The sequence below is a fragment of the Lepisma saccharinum genome, chromosome 7 (assembly GCF_977018435.1).
Source record: "Lepisma saccharinum chromosome 7, izLepSacc3.1, whole genome shotgun sequence".
NCBI classification, from domain to species: Eukaryota; Metazoa; Arthropoda; class Insecta; order Zygentoma; family Lepismatidae; genus Lepisma; species Lepisma saccharinum.
In genome coordinates, this window is record NC_139235.1 from 94,932,451 (window position 1) to 94,949,383 (window position 16,933).

Below are 16,933 nucleotides of genomic sequence, written 5' to 3' on the forward strand. Positions count from 1 at the left end.
ATTCTTGCTTTCTAATGATAATGATATATGTATAGCACCTACCAGGTATGAACAAGCGTAAATAACCTTCAAATTCAACCTTCCATATCTCTTCCCTCTTAATCGGAGCAGGTTCAACTGACAAGTATAATTAAGCTCTACCTAAAATGTATTATTGAAGCATCCCTATGAACTCAGATCCCAGCTAGGACTTGTGGACAGGACAGACCATGTTGTAATCCCAGGATCTGAGGTCAAAGGTATGCTTCAATAATACATTTTAGGTAGAGCTTAATTATACTTGTCAGTTGAACCTGCTCCGATTAAGAGGGAAGAGATATGGAAGGTTGAATTTGAAGGTTATTTACTCTTGTTCATACCTGGTAGGTGAACGATGTTCTTGTCCAGATGCTTCTTGCAGACCGAATTGTGACTGATGCCAAGGTTCTATCCCGTGACCCTTGGCTCACTGATCCGAGCGATCCCGCGCGACTCGCTGCATGCTTAGGCAGCCGTAACTTCGTGTACCGTCGTCGTAGTTCAGTAAGTTGTAATGTGTCGTAGAGCAATCCAAGTGTAATCAGAGACTAATGAGACGAATGAGAGTGAGCTCGGGGAGCGAGCTTCCTTTTATAATCTTTGGCTTCGAAAGGTTATTACACCTTTCGAACACGCTGGATCTTGTTAGATCCACGCATTTGCCTTTCAGTCATTGCTTCACGGAAGTTACAAAGTTTGCTCATTCTTGGGATCGCTCGCTGGTCGGACAATTCCAGGAAATAAACAAGCGTAAATATTCTCTTGACAAGGTTTTTCTCGTATTAGTAATCTCCATATCTCTACAATATATATATATAAACTACATAATTAAAATTTCATATTTATATTGTCTTGCATTCTTATTTGTATCTTTATTTTTGTATATGTTGCTAAGGCAGCTACCCAGGATGTTTTAAAAGAGGGACAAGGACAATTTTCTATCTCTAGGTAGACGAGTTTCAGATTTTGTTTTAGGTACACTTAGGCCAATCGGGACTGGACATACAGTTTCAAGTGGGATCAGAACCACTATATGCCTCCACCGGGTCTTCATAGACAAGGTTTAGCATTGTGCAGGAGCAAAAGTGGAAAAATGTGGTGGGTAACTGTCCCCCATGTCCCCTAATCGCAGCCACTCTGGTAGCCTTGCATCAATGGTTATAAAACTAAAACTACCAAATATTTCAGCGCAAACAGCAAACCTCTGGAGCCTACCTGTCTCCACAACAAGCGTATTCATTTATGCAAGAACAAAACTGATTTTTTTTTTTTTACAAATTTGTTATTTTCGAAGCTTTTTATATGTTCGTATTTAAAGATTTCATGGTTCTATGGGGGGGGGGTTGCATGGCCCCCCTGATCCCTCCCCTGGGTACGGGCCTGACATATGATATTCAGTTGTTGAATGTAGGAAAATTAGAATATTTTGGGTACCAACAAATGTGGTAAGGCCGTTACTGGATGATTACAGACTATTAAACCTTTTTTTCAATATTTTTGTTGTTTGTGCGCGGCTCTTTTCCCGTTTCATTCCAGAACTCACCACTATAAAGAGGCTGCACTTCGAGTTCCACCAATGGCCTTCCCAACCGTCCAATGAGAGCATATCTTGATTTGCTTCTTTCCTATCTCGCACATAAATTTGAAGTCAGGTTTCTGACTGATACGAGTGCGAAAATTAAAAAATTGAATACTTTGGCATAACTTTAAATATTTAACGTTACTGCACGAACTGTAAATGTTATCCGATTTTTATTTGTTTTTGATGAAGTGAACTTCAATTTTTTCGAACCACACTACAATATAAGTAACATTAATTACCACAATGTGACACTTGCTTACCGTTCATTGCTTCCTGCGTTTATGATCGGCTGACATTGTCCGTTTGCATCGTGCTTGAATCCTTGTCTGCAAGGAACATCTATTACTTTGGGGAGAAAAACAACATAATCTCCAATGTTTCCATTCCTAGCTTTGGAACTCGATGGCTTGACGGTGGAACAAAGTGTTCCTTGCACCTCATACAACATCAACAAGAAAGACATGAACACGCGCACACCTTTGATGGCCATTTTCAGTCTGTGAAGTGAGCGAAAACATCACAGACAGCTCTTATAATAATCACAGTCTTTCTCGTGGGAAAGCTGTGCGAATGATCATTGTGTTACTCCTTGCTATTTGCTTTGTTGTAAAGAGGCTTCGTTGATATCATCTCAGCCAGGATTACGCCATAATTGTTTAATCAGTAAGGCTGGAATTTGCATCCTTATTTTGTAATGACCAATACATTGCTCAGTTAGATGTTCATGAGTAGAGCCCGGAAGTTCAGGCATTTATTTTCGTTAAAATAGGCAGGCAAAAAGGCATTTATAATGTGGTAAATAGGCACTAAAAATTAAAAAAAGGCAAAATAAACCGAAAAAAGGCGCATTTAGAAGTCGCTTACTTTTATCTATAATTTCTGGCAAAATGTTAAAATCTAAATTGGGAAGAGCATTTCAATTTTCTCCGTCTTGATTGCACATAACTACAAGGTGCTTTTTAAGTTCTAAACATTCATTGATAGTCGTCTGTCAGAGAGAATGTTTTTCATAATAGATAATGATCTTTCTACTTCGACAGAAGTTATTGGAGCATACATATAACAAGCTAATGTAGCTGGACTCATTTTGGTAACAGCATTTTCACCTTTTAGAATATCACAAATTGTTTTCAATTGTTTCAAGTCCTCATTTGCACTCACTACCCGTTTGCACTTTTCCGCAACAGCTCACCCCTTTTCTCCTGGCACTTCCATCATCTGCTGCATAGATTCCTCGAAGATTTTCATGGATGCTATAATTGTAATTGTCTCTGGCAATGCACCATAATGTGCAAAAGTAAACTTGAATAGCACAGGAGTTTTTTTCACTTCACGAATTGAAGCCGCTTCATTTTCTGGAAGAGCATCGATCACCTCACCGATTTTTTGAAGGTTGTTAGCATAATATATAGCTGCTGATATCCAGGTTCCCCATCTCGTCAAGACTGGTTGCTGAGGTAAACTAAGCTCAATCGCAACTTCCTGAAATTTTCGGGTTCGAGAGGGAGATTTCAGAAATATTTTCTTTGTGTTCGAAATCAACCTGTCCACTTCAGCAGTCAATCATGCACAAGAAATGTTAACCGAAAAGCAATATCCTGACTCAGCATGAAATACTTTTTTCTCACACATTTCTCCTTCAGCAATGTTGAAACATGCGTGAGTTCAATATTACTTAAATAAGGCGAAAATTATTCACATAATAAACGGAAGAAAAATAAATGCCAACTACGTTTTTTGGGAGAAAAATAATTTATATACACATTTTTTAAAAAAAGTGTCAAATTTCATTGAAAAAGGCAAAAAAAGGCATTATAATTAAAAATAGGCAGTGGGATCCCAAATAGGCAAAATAGGCAAAATGAAAAGGCTTCCAAAACATTCGAAACAACATAAGAAACGTATATCCGGAAAAATTTTATCAATATATGCAGTAGATAAAAAGAGGCATTTTGCCAAACTTCCGGGCTCTATTCATGAGTTTCAAAACAAAAGGAGGGAAAACATTCATCTTTGATGGGTTATTTTCTTGCATTTTTGTCGATTTTGCAGGATATTGCATATTTAGGGGGTGTAGTGCATCTTAAACAATTTTTTAAGGCATTACCTTGATTTTTAATGCTATCACGAAAGAACGGTGCTGATCACACCACCACGTAAGGAGGTTATCTAGTAGAGTACTGCAATGGACCACTTTCGCTCGCTCAAACTCGATCGAATCTCCCACGCTTGAGCGTGCTTCGGTCGAATATATAGAATATCAAATATAATTTCAATGTGACAATAATCGTACAAATATATATGTAAAATTCGTGCTGGTAGTTTCAGCCCATAATCATTTATTTATTTTCATATATTGCTATGTATTGGTAAGAGAGTAAATTACATTTTAAGATGGAGATGATGACTATGTTTAATTTAGTTTCAATTTCACTACGTTTTTAACTTCACGAAGCATATTTGAAGGCCTACTACCATAGACAAATTACTGTTCTACGTGAGCTACTGGGCTTTGAGCGTATACCGATCGTTTTGACTGTTCGAGCGTTATTCGCTCGAGCGAAGAAACTCCATTCCGTAAGCCATCTAGCGTCATCCGTGCGAACTATTAGACGATCGAGCAAAAAAGCCTCAATGCAGCACACTATTATCGACACATTTGTTATACCCGTCCGTGGTGCAATGCACAATAGACAACTTTACGCTTAGGTTTTTGTGCATAATAATGTAAACCTAGTAAATACTTTTAATCTTTATTTATCGAAGCCATATACAAAAAATACACTTTGGACCAGTTTGGGTGAATATCTAGTCTTACGTAAAGCACACAAGTACTAAGATGACTTCCGTTTCAAAAGTCATGATTGAAGTTTTTTGAAAATTGAGTTTCTGGAAAGAAAGAAGGAAAAAATAATGCAGTAATCATTAGTAGTAAAAGAGCCAAAAATATTCATGTCATGTTTGAAACAAAACAATTTTGCCAATAGTAGAAAAATCTGGAAGAATAACATTAATTTGGAGTGGGATTGGTCACAAATACAGGGTGAGGCAGTCAAACGGGAAGATTTAAAAAAATCACAAAAAATAGACAGAGCAAATATTATTTATTTTTTAACATGAATGTACTGTACATGAGTGGAAATTACTAGTGTACCTGAAAAATGTTCATTTTTTGAATATGGTGTCAGTAAGATGGCGTCCTTGGTTTGCACACATTGTCGGAGTCTCCGAGTAAATCCGCCCATGACGTTGCGTAGCATCTCCAACGGAATGTTGTGGATGTCTTGCCGAATTCACTCCTTCAAAGTATCCCTGGTTCTTGGGAGGGTTGTCCTTGAATAATTTGGATATGAGGTAACCCCAAAGGAAAAAGTCAGGAGCCGCAAATCGGATGAAAGGGCAGGTCACGGAATATCACCGAATGTGCTGATGAGACGACCATGAAATGCGAGTCTAAGCACATCCAAACACACTCTGGCAGTATGGCTACTTCCGCCATCTTGCTGGAAGAGTGTTTCTTCATCTGGGTGATAGTCATCGAGGGCAGGCAGGAGAAAGGTTATCAACATGTCAGCATAACGTCCAGCGTTTACAGACTCCGACAATGTGTTCAAAACCAAGGACGCCATCTTACTGACACCATATTCAAAAAATGAACATTTTTCAGGTTGACTAGTAATTTCCACTCTTGTGTAGTACATTTATGTTCAAAAATAAATAATATTTACTCTATTTTTTTGTGAATTATTAAAATTATATAATATATTAGTAGAGTTTGGAATACCTAAGAAGCTTGTTAGTATGATAAAAATATGCACCAGTGAAACAGAAAGTAAAATTCGTGTGGGTAATAATATGTCTGACAAATTTATAATTCATGATGGGTTAAAACAAGGAGATGCATTATCTCCATTGCTCTTTAATTTTGCCTTAGAATATGCTGTTCGGAAGGTAAAAGAAACTAAAGAAGGACTAAAATTAAATGGTGTGACTCAGTTGTTAGCATATGCAGATGATGTAGACTTACTGGGGGATGATATAAATACGATTAAGAATAATGCTAAAATATTTTTCAAAACTGCTAAAGAGATAGGTTTGGAAGTTAACAAAGAGAAAACTAAATATATGCTTACAGGCCGAAACCAAGTGTTAGGTAATAATCAAAATCTAATTATTGATAACAACTCGTTTGAACCAGTTTCCAAATTCAAATACTTAGGAGTAATATTAACAAATGAAAATTATATTAAAGAGGAAATAAAAAGTAGGCTTAATTCAGGAAATGCATGTTACTTCTCTCTTCATAAACTTTTGTCTTCTCGTTTAATATCTAAGAAACTAAAAGTTAAAATATACAAAACCGTAATTTTGCCTGTAGTATTATACGGGGGTGAAACTTGGTCCCTTACATTAAAAGAGGAACATAAATTGAGAGTATTTGAAAATAAGATTCTTAGGAAAATCTTTGGACCTAAAAGGGATGAGGAGACAGGTGAGTGGAGAAGGTTACATAATTTAGAACTACATAATTTGTATTCATGTCCAGATATTATTAGAATAATTAAATCAAGAAGACTTAGGTGGGCATGCCATGTGGCACGAATGGGAGAGGAAAGAGGAGTTTACAGGATTCTTGTTGGGAAACCAGATGGTAAGAGACCTGTAGGAAGGCCAAGACGAAGATGGAGGGACAACGTTGAGATGGACCTAAAGGAAATCGGTAGGGATGGAAAAGAGTATATAGATCTTGCTCAAGATAGGGACAGATGGAAGGCCTGTGTTGCTGCAGCCATGAACCTTCGGGTTTAAGAAGGCTAGAGAGTTAGTTAGTTAGTTAAAATTTTCCCGTTTGACTGCCTCGCCCTATATTCCTCTGTGATTGCCTCCTACACGGCCGAGAACTTTGAGTGCTGAACTCAGGACTTGCCACCAACATTTCCAGGTTTGAGTTCTGTGGACATGGATGTTTCTTTGTGACTGTCCTTTCATGAATTTAATCTAATCGCAATCGCCATCCATTCTCATCGCCACAGTTAGCCAAATGTGCAGAAAAGCAATGCTGAAATAATAAAAAATTATAATTACAAATTCTCTTCCATTTCATCAGTTTATTGATCAAGACATAGGCGTGCGCCAGGGAATCCGGACCCCCCGAAAGATTGACCAAATACTAAAATTAAAGGGTGATCCATAAAGAACGCCGGATTTGAAGTTGCTATAAATGAAATTTATTTTTGGAAAAAAAGCACAAAACACATACCATTCTCTTCAGGAGATATTAAGGTTTAAACATGGAAAACAATATCAGGCATATGACCCCCCTCCCTACTAGCCCTACACGCAATCACTCGGTCCATGAAATTCACCATGAGCCGATCACACATTTCCCCATCAAGTGTGTTGAGGACACGTCGAATTTCTTGCTTAAGTTCCAACAAATTTCGGGGTTTGTTCTGGTAAACTTGTGACTTGGTGTACCCCCACAAGAAAAAGTCACATGGTGTCAAGTCACAAGGTCGAGGTGGGAGGGTTTGGTCTCCTCGCAACGAGATTATTCTGTCCGGGAACTTCTCACGCAGCAGATGGATTGTTTCTTCTGAAGTGTGGCAAGTTGCGCCGTCTTGTTGGAACCATACATTTTCGATGTTCATTTGATCCAAACGAGGCCAAAGAAAATCAGTTAGCATTGCACGGTAACGAATTCCATTCGCTGTCAGAGCATTTCCTTCTTCGTCTTCAAAGAAGGAAGGACCGACCAAACCCCCACTCCAAATCCCACACCAAACCGTAACTCTCTGAGGATGCATTTCCTTTTCCTGAATCGGGACTGGACCTACAGTTTAAAGTGGAATCCGAACCACCATGTGCCTCCACATGTAGGTCCAGTCCCGATTAGCCTTTCTGTGCATAAAGTGGACTTAAAACAACAACAAATCAATCAACCTTTTCCTGAATCACTCTTGCGTTCTCAGATCCTCATATTCGGCAATTCTGGTTGTTTACGAACCCGTTTCTTTGCATTGTTGTTGGCGCCATATGCAGTTCTTGAGCACGACTGCGATACGATTTTGCAGGACTCGCAGCAACAGAATCACGCACAACAGCAACGTTTGCTTCACTCCGGCGACTTCGAGGGCGTCCAGGGCTTTTGATGTCTTCTGTAGATCCAGTTTCTTCAAATTTCTTGATCAACCTACGAACAGTTGAGTCGTTCGGTGCATGAAGATGACCAAGTATCGTACGGAGTTTCCGAACAGTCACCGCGAAATTTTCACCATTCTTGTAGTGCGTTTTGACAATCAAAACTCGCTGTTTCTTACTGTACCTTTCCATGGCGTTAGCAACACACACAAACAGTAGAACAACTGAAACGCTTCTCAACACAAAACCTCAATGATAACCGATAACAACAATCGCACCAACAATGCTGTCAACCAAACAAAAAAAATATGGCGTCCTTTTCAAATCCGGCGTTCTTTATGGATTACCCTTTAAATAATGCAGTAAGACCTCGTTAATCCAGATCCCGATAAGCCGGACTTCGCTTAATCCGGACAGGGAAAAAAAAAGCAGAGTGCAAGGTTTTAAATGTGGCTAGAATCAACCTCCCAAAGAAAAGGCAATCAACCCCTGATGAAATTCTGTTTCCCGCAGACTTTATACTGTACTGTAAGGTGTATTTAGGCCTATGCCCTTTAAATACACCATAATAAACATGTTTTGTTGCTATAAACGGAGTTTTAATGCACTTTCTACTGTTCTTTTAGGTTATTTCAGTTAATCAGGACTTTCGTTAAACCGGTCAACTTATCCCCCCCATTAGTCCGGATTAACGAGGTTTTACTGTATTGTTAAATTAAATATAATTGTTTAGCATTTGCTATGTAATCGCTGGTTATTTATTTCCGCCGAACTTTTTGGAAGGCAAAGAATTTGACCCATACGGCTTTGAGCAGTTCCAAAGATTTATGCACACTGCTACTTATGATAATATGCATAAAATATTAATCAGCAACTTTACTTTTCGTCATTTGTAATAGGCAATTAAAAGTGATCACCGTTCAATTATGTTTTCCTATTACAATTGGATCTAACATATTTTTTGTTATTCAATAAATATTCAATTCTTTATCTATTTGACATTCATTTTCTTGCCAGGGCAGTTGTTTTAAAACAAATTTTGGCGATCTTTACTACGTGAAGCTAGATAATGAATACCTGCTATTGTATATCTATTATTTTACCATCTCTTTACTAATTCATGTAATAATAACAATACAATATTAATTAATTTACATAGTTAACTAATATTTTAAAATTTAATTTATTCTAATTTTATTATTATTATTATTATTATTATTATTATTATTAAGACAGTCGGACCCCGCCGAAATGTATTTCTAGATACGTGTCTGGCGTGCGCAGACTCTCTGATTAAGGGGGCAAAAGCCATGATGAAAATTCAGTCGGAGAAAAAAAAGTCCATTCCATCTCATAGTTTTATTGTATTGGTGGGTACTAAACAGGGGCGTATGTAGTGTGTGTCTGGACCCACCGAAAATCACTCAATTCCAGTTTCCGCGGCACAAAAGTTCTCTGTTCTCCTCCTCCTTTATTTTCCTTCTCTGTGGTTCAGACTAATTTACATATATACATGATTTCGTACAGCAGATTCAAAACAACTACACCTAATTTATTCATTTCCAATGTGTGACGAATTTATTCTGCAACCTCACAACTACCCTAACGAATAAAATGTATGTCTTAATAATAAGTAATTTGCTGGAGAACGAAGTGAGAGAGTCCAATTACATAGGAAATAAATCCGTCCGCCGTAGTTGCTTCAAAATACTTTATTTCTTGAAGAGAATAGTATTGTATAATAACGGTAATAAGATTTCTGTACACTAAATTTCTACGTGATAGGAGGGGCAACTGCACCCCCCCCCCGTGTGTACGCCTGTGGCAACAATTTATAAAATAACTAGTAATGGACATATGAATAAATTTCATTGCCAATATAGACATGCTGATTGATCTCATTAATTTAAAATGAGTGGGCAGCAGGGCAACATTCGCAGCATTGGGTCCTACCTCAGCGAAAAATAATCATAGCACTGCATTTGTCAACCCAAAAATGCTACGTGAGAAATTGGGACATTCATTTAGGGGGCTTTCAGACCGAAGCGACACGGCCACCTTCAGTTTTTAAATAAAAGCATTCATAGTCCAAAGTAACACGATGCACACCGTTGAGAGAATGGCCTAGTCCGAGCGACACGTGCAGCTTGTTGTGTCGCCTGTCGCTTCGGTCTGAAAGCTACCTTATAGCACAGCAAGAATCACGGGCACAGAAGATTAAGTGGGGAGACAGGGAGAAAAAGGAACAAACAGAATTTTATTGGCAGACAGAAAATTAATGTGGTAAGGAGAACAGGAAGAATAAAAGACAGAACGGAAGAATAAGAATCAAAGTACACTAGATAGGAACGAAGAAAGTGATAGATAGAAAGAGGAGATGAAAAAGAGAGAAAAAGATAAAGAAGTAAAAATTAACAAAGAAAGAAAGAAGGAAAAAACACAGGAGAAGAGAGAAACAGAAGGATATTTAGCAGTAATAAAAATGCAAGAACACAGGAAGAGAAAGAGGAAATGAATCAAGGGGAACCGCAGAATTTTTTCCCAGGGGGGGAGTTATGGAAACTTTTATTATTATTATCATTGCTATTATTTTTGTGAATATTATTACTACTACTATTATTATTTTTCTAATTACAAAATGTCACAGAAAGCAAGATTTTTTGTTACAAAATATCTCTACAATTTCACCATTCGAATTTCATTAAAGCTTTCGAGAAATCTCAAGGGGGGCAAGTGCCCCTCTGGACCTTCCCTGCGGGCGCCCTTGAAATTACTTAAAATTAAGAAAGAAAGAAATAGAAGGAAGAAAAAGACAAACAGAGGAAGATATAAACAGGGATAGAAAGGACATGCAGAAATAAAAAGATACAGAAGAGAGAGAGAGAGAGAGAGAGAGAGAGAGAGAGAGAGAGAGAGAGAGAGAGAGAGAGAGCTCACGCCATGACCACCGTAGCAGAACCTGCCTAAGAATCTTTCTTCCACATGTGAATTCATTCGAGCGAAATTCTCTGGTCACGACACAGGCGGGCAGAGGAATTTCTGTCTTATTTTGGCATTTTTCCACACTTAAGTGGTTCAGACGTCAATTTCCAAAGTAGATAAGTAAGCCTATCTGAGATTAAATCAAACCTAACTTAATTTAAAACTTATAGCTATGTAACACAAGTAATATTTGATGAACTAGCCTGAAATTAAACAGACCAATCAAATTTGCCATACAGTTGTAAATAACACAATGTGTTCACAATGCTATCTCAATCCTAGGTTCGAAATATGATGTTTTTTAAAAAATATTTGTGTAGTATTTGATTTTTTATATGTACCGTTGCTTTTCTACCATTTTTGGCTAATGCGACGATGAGAATGATTGATGATATGCTGGAGGAACAGTCACAAAGACCACTCATGCCCAGGTCAGGATTCGAACCCATCCTCATAGTCGCGATTAGCAAATTGTGTCAGAGTAGTCACGCTAAATAATAAATCAAATTATACTTACTACCCTTGCACATAGAAAGTTTTGGTTCCCATGACGTAAGGATAAAATCAATTCAATTAGTAATTTACAATTTTCTTGGTACCGTCCTCTGTGATGGAGTGGTTAGCACACCGCACTACGACGCCAGATATCTCGGGTTCGAATCCTGGCCTGGGCATGATTGTTCTTTGTGAGTGTGCCTTCATATTTTTCATCATATTACTCATCCTCATCTTTGCGATTTACCAAAAATGGCAGAAAAACAAAATAAAATGACCCAAATCAATCAATAAACAATTTGCTAGTTAATATTTATGCAGCCCGGTTTACATATTTTAATCAAATATTTTTCTAACACTTACTTGGCATTATTTCTATCACCAGACATGATTGGCACGCATACGCCGTTGAAATCTTGCTTGTAGCCAGTCCTGCACGAGCTTTCAATCACTTCAGAAACGTTGTCGTCAGACTTGCGTTTACGTCGAAAATGTACGTCGAGTCTTTGTGACTAAAACAACAGCGTCACAGTTTTCAACGAAGCAGAGGACGAGAGACAAAACAAAACATATTCCAAGATATTCTCTGTACATTCTTATGCACAGAGAAAACAGTTACTGTCGTATGGTGTTCTCACGATGAGCTTTAAATTTTCAACTAACGGACTTGGCAACAGTGACTGATTTCCTATATTTCCGTACTATTCTTCAATATCGGGTAACGTTGATCCTAAGCAGAAAGATTTAAGCCTTGCACAGCTGACATGAAGACTGTAAACTGGACTCACGAACAGGCACCAATTTTATGAACTTCACAAACGAGTAAAAAGTACTCCCAAAGTGATTTATTTCCACCAACACATGACTACCTAGATTGTATAGGTGACACTGAGTACGAGATATAACGTGTGACACAACACGCAAAAGTAAGATGAATTTACCTTGTTTTAATTAGGGTGACCAGACATACTCTTTTTAAGAGTATTATACTCTTTTAGAGGTTCATATACTCTATACTGTTTTCAATTTGCAAAAATCCCCAAATATACTATTTTCCTTGCTATTTAATTTCATACATTATTTTACGCGTAAAAATGCATTAAAATCCACAGAAAGAAGAGAAATAATGATAGGTAAGTGGAGGTCAGTACAGGCTGAGTCAAATTTAAAAGTGATTGTGCCTCTTATAAAATTCTTGTTTACTCTGCCTGGTACAAATTTTGGTTGTGAAAGACTTCAGTGTTATGAAAACTTATTGGCGAGAGGAAAAAGTACACTCCTGGTGTCAACACTTGAACAAGTAATGAAAGTGAAATTCAATGTGGACATGACCTGTAAAGAGTTTGGACTGCCAATAAAGGACGACTTGAACACACTCAAGAAAGCAAAATCATCCCAGAAGTATGAATGATGGTGCCCATTGGTGAGGAAGTATTTGTAATTAGCTAATTACATTAGACCCATAAGTAATTTGAATCTGTAGAGTGTAGGCCTATTTTATAGGGGCTATAATAGAAGCAATAACAAATACTAGCCACCCTTATTTTTGTTTTCTTTTTATGTTTTGTGCATGCGCACCTTCAACCTATAGACTATACTCTTTTTGGTCAACAAATATCTGGTCACCCTATTTTAATGCTTTTTCTTGTAGTTTCCTTGTCGTGCTAATGCTCGTTGCTGTTGTGCAACTGTAAACTCATTTACAGTTGAACCTGCTATTATGGCTCCATGTTTTTTGTCCTCATAGTTTACAACACCACTTGAGTGTGTAGAACGATACCACACACATACTGCTTAAGAGAAAAGTATTACAGGTATGAAGTAGAGAATTGCTACATTTCTAAAAAGTCCAGTTTGTAAAACACATAGGATGTTACTGAATCTTTGTTTGTCTCAATGTCAATATCAGGTTTAAAATTTGAATTTGAGTTTATTAAGTCCACTTTATCCACATATAGGATAATTGGGACTGGGTCTACAGTTTAAAGTAGACATGAACCATAATGAGCCTTCACCTGGTATCGAACCTGAATCCCTTGATTACAACGTTATCACTGCGCCATCGGGGAGGCCCTTGAAGAACGTAGGCCCCACAATGTGTGTGTGTGTGTATGGGGGGGGGGGGGTTCTTAAACAATTTATGCTAACCACCACAGGTCTCCACGTCGGAAGACAAGTCAGTGTTGCCAGAGAACTATGTTTAAGTCATTGTCGAGTCATATTTTCAATTAACTTTCTTCAACAAACATTTGCTTGTTTGTTGCAAAATTCTAGAATATTTAAAAATAAAATAGAATAAAGCACCCGTTAATTTTAATCCATCCACCCATGTAAACTAATATAATCAAACTGATTTCGTACTGCGTAATACAAATAAAACAATTTTATTACAAACAATTACACGAGCTAATAAAACATCCTTATTTATGCAAATGGTATTCCACTAAATTGAAACAAGTAGGTATACATACGTAGCAGAAAATTGCTACAAATTTATTTCCTTCACCCTATACCTATACCTCCTCTATACTCTGGACATCTTGTAAATGTATAATCTTCATTATTCTTCAGCATTATGCAAGAAAGGGATCACTGCAAAGAGAATATTTATTATAAGCAATAATATTTTGACTTCTTGTACCTAGCCTACTTATAATATAAACTATATAATTTATATTTATATTATTTTGTATTATACTAAGGAGTCCCGGGTTGGATTTCCGATGGAGGCACATAGTGGTTCGGATCCAACTTTAAACTGTAGGTCCAGTCCCGATTAGTCTTATTGTGCATAAAGTGGACTTAAAACAACAAATCAATGAAAACAAGTTCCGATTTATATTTGCCCGCGGCTCGAGTTTGCCAAATCATTTGCCTATCATCATCATCATCATCATCATTATCATCATCGTATGTTTCTAAGATAGAAACATTAAATTTATCCAATAACGTATGTAATAGGTGGTTGACAAGTTTTGAGCTCCTTCCGAAACATTATCGAAAAAAATAAAACAAAAGTTATCATCACTTGTACTGAATAAAAAAATACATTTTTATAGAGAATCACTTAATGGAAGTTAGAAATGAAGGAAAGAGAATATTGCTATAATTAATCTTACTCACAGAGGGGGGCGGGAGTCGACGGACCTTTCGACAAACATTCTCCCATCGCGACGCTCATATTCAAGTCCTAACTCAACATTTGAAGTCCTTAATAAAATATTTATTTAAATTTGTTCATGAAATATCTTTCGTTACAAATATGCAATGAAATACAATTTATTACAACACAGTAATTCAATTGTAACAAAAATAGAAACTGATACTGATAATTTTTTAAAAAAAACTATAACACAACTTGCCATTTTAACCTCTAACAGACATATTTAAGACGATTTATTGAAGAATTGTGTGTGTCTATTTTCGACAAATATCGTAGTTGTATTATTTAAACCATTATATTAGCGTATTCATAGAGTCAGTCACAAATTTACAATTTAAATTAAAACCTAATTCTTAATCAATCAATTTCATCTACAATACAAGCACCCACACGGACAACCCGCAAGGTATAGCTCTTTCACAGTCCCATACAAGGCTCTCCATCAAGCTTTCTGAAACCTCGGAAAATATGCGAACTACTGGTTTCCCCATAGCAGAAACTGGCGACACTAGCGCCACTGCTTCCACGCCAGGGTTTTAGATGCCTTGGTGGATCTATACTTACTTACTCCACGGCTCTACAGCCCATGCAGGGCCTTGGCCTCCTTGGTGATAGCTGCCCACTCATCTCGGTTCTTCGCTCTAGTTCTCCATCCTCTTATACCCATTCGTTTGAGGTCTTCTTCTGCCTGGTCGAGCCATCTCTTCCTGGGTCTGCCAACACTCCTCTTGCCTTCCTGTTTCCCTTGGTAGATCTTATGTACTGCTCTGTCTGGTTGCATCCTTTCTACATGCCCCAGCCAGCTAAGGCGTTTGGATCTTATTTCACTTCTTATACTTGGGTTCTGGTCAAGTGTTGCTAGTTCTTCGTTTGTCCTAATTATCCAGATGCCATGTCCATTGATTGGTCCATATATCTTACTTAAAACCTCCTCTCCCATATATCTAGCCTTTATTCTTCCTTTCTTGTCAGACACCAGGTTTCCGACCCATACATCACCATTGGTCTCATTATGGTTCTGTACAGTCTTAGTTTCAGCTTTCGGTTCACTTGTGAGGATTTTAAAACCTTTCCAAATGTATGATAGCATCTGTTGCCTGCTGTTATTCTTGTTTTTACCTCTTCGGCAATGTTATTATCTTCTGTTATTGTTGAACATAGATATTTCTCCCTTCTACAGCGATCTCTTTTTCTGCAGGCTCCCATACTTATGTAATAACCTGTCTGCAAATATTGACATTTTCGTGTCAGAACGCAGTTTCCAACAATCGTTAAGAATGTACGTGCAACTAATTTTTTTCTGTATCAACTTGTATTATTTTGTTGTAGTGTTTTCCTGTTTTTACAGTTACAGTGCAAAAACAATCACTTAAGGAGACCGCGTCGTAAATTTCGAAACTTTCCCCTCCCTGAAATGGCGAATTGTTTTCAATCCCAAACGACGGGTTAAATGAAAAAAATCCTATCTCAATCCCGTCCAGACCAAAAATTTTCGTCCTGCACACCCCTAGTTATGGCAGTCAAGATGATTCTAATGCCTGTGGTGAAAACGTTCTTTCCTTATTTCGTTCGACATGGCAGTAATTGTATCAACTTACAGTCTGAAAGTTACATAATAAAATGCGTATCGCCACCTCAGATATCTCAAGGCGCCGTCCATGCTACCATCCCCACAGAAAAGCTACGACGAATAAGGAAAAATCGAAATTGGCTCACCTGTTTATCCTCGCAATCGCAACCACGGGCCTGCAGTCTCCGTTTAAATCTCGCTTGTAGCCTTCTCTGCAGGGAACCACTATCAAACCGTATGCACCATAATTCACAGTCGTGATTCCCTCGGGATCTTGATTCCAGGCCTGAAACTCGCTCCTTGACGCCTCCTGATGATGGAAGGGCATGGCAGCCACCATATGCAGAAAGCACAGGGCGATCAAGACGCTTGGACAAAACTTTGAACGTGTTCTGACCATCTTTTCTGCACGAAATATGAAGCGTCTTGCCCTATTCAGTCTGGAAACTTCCTCTTATGGAATTAGCATGCTGTCCTTGAGCAGTATTTTTTTATATCTCTTCTCTACAACTGGTTTCCGTGATTCTTCTTACTTTTTTAGGCTTAATTGTGCTGCTAATTTATGTGAGAAGAGGAATTTTAATGTTCAAGACGTGAAACACGTGTGAACCTAACCTTTTATTTACGACGGCAGTATAACGCACGAAAGAAATTGGATTGTCATCAGAGTAAGGGAATTTCCGTATCTCCACTCTTCAGCACGATTACATCGACGGTCAAACACAATAAGCAGTATAATTTTTTATATTCGAATTCTGTATTCTCATAGGGATGGATGTTTTAACTGCTTTTAAATTAAAGGAGACCTATCAACTCCAATAAGATAGCCAGGAATTGAGAGAGGTTTTGGGGGCAAAAATATGCTTTTGTTCATTTTTTTCTTCACCCTGCACGATACCCCTCCCCCTCCTGCGTTTCTTCAGGTACGTGGTGTATTTCTTTCAACCGCAAAAACATGCCAAAGGACCATGCTCTCTTGTGA

At 37.8% G+C, this 16,933-nt stretch overlaps 1 long non-coding RNA gene across 1 annotated transcript; it reads right to left on the reverse strand.

The window, feature by feature from the left end:
* Positions 1-13,586: 13,586 nt before the first annotated feature.
* Positions 13,587-16,397, reverse strand: LOC145990359 (uncharacterized). Its single transcript, XR_014441974.1, has 2 exons — positions 16,098-16,397; positions 13,587-13,810 (listed from the first exon to the last, which is right to left on the reverse strand). It is a non-coding gene; the product is annotated as an uncharacterized LOC145990359 (long non-coding RNA).
* Between the last annotated feature and the right edge of the window lie 536 nt (positions 16,398-16,933).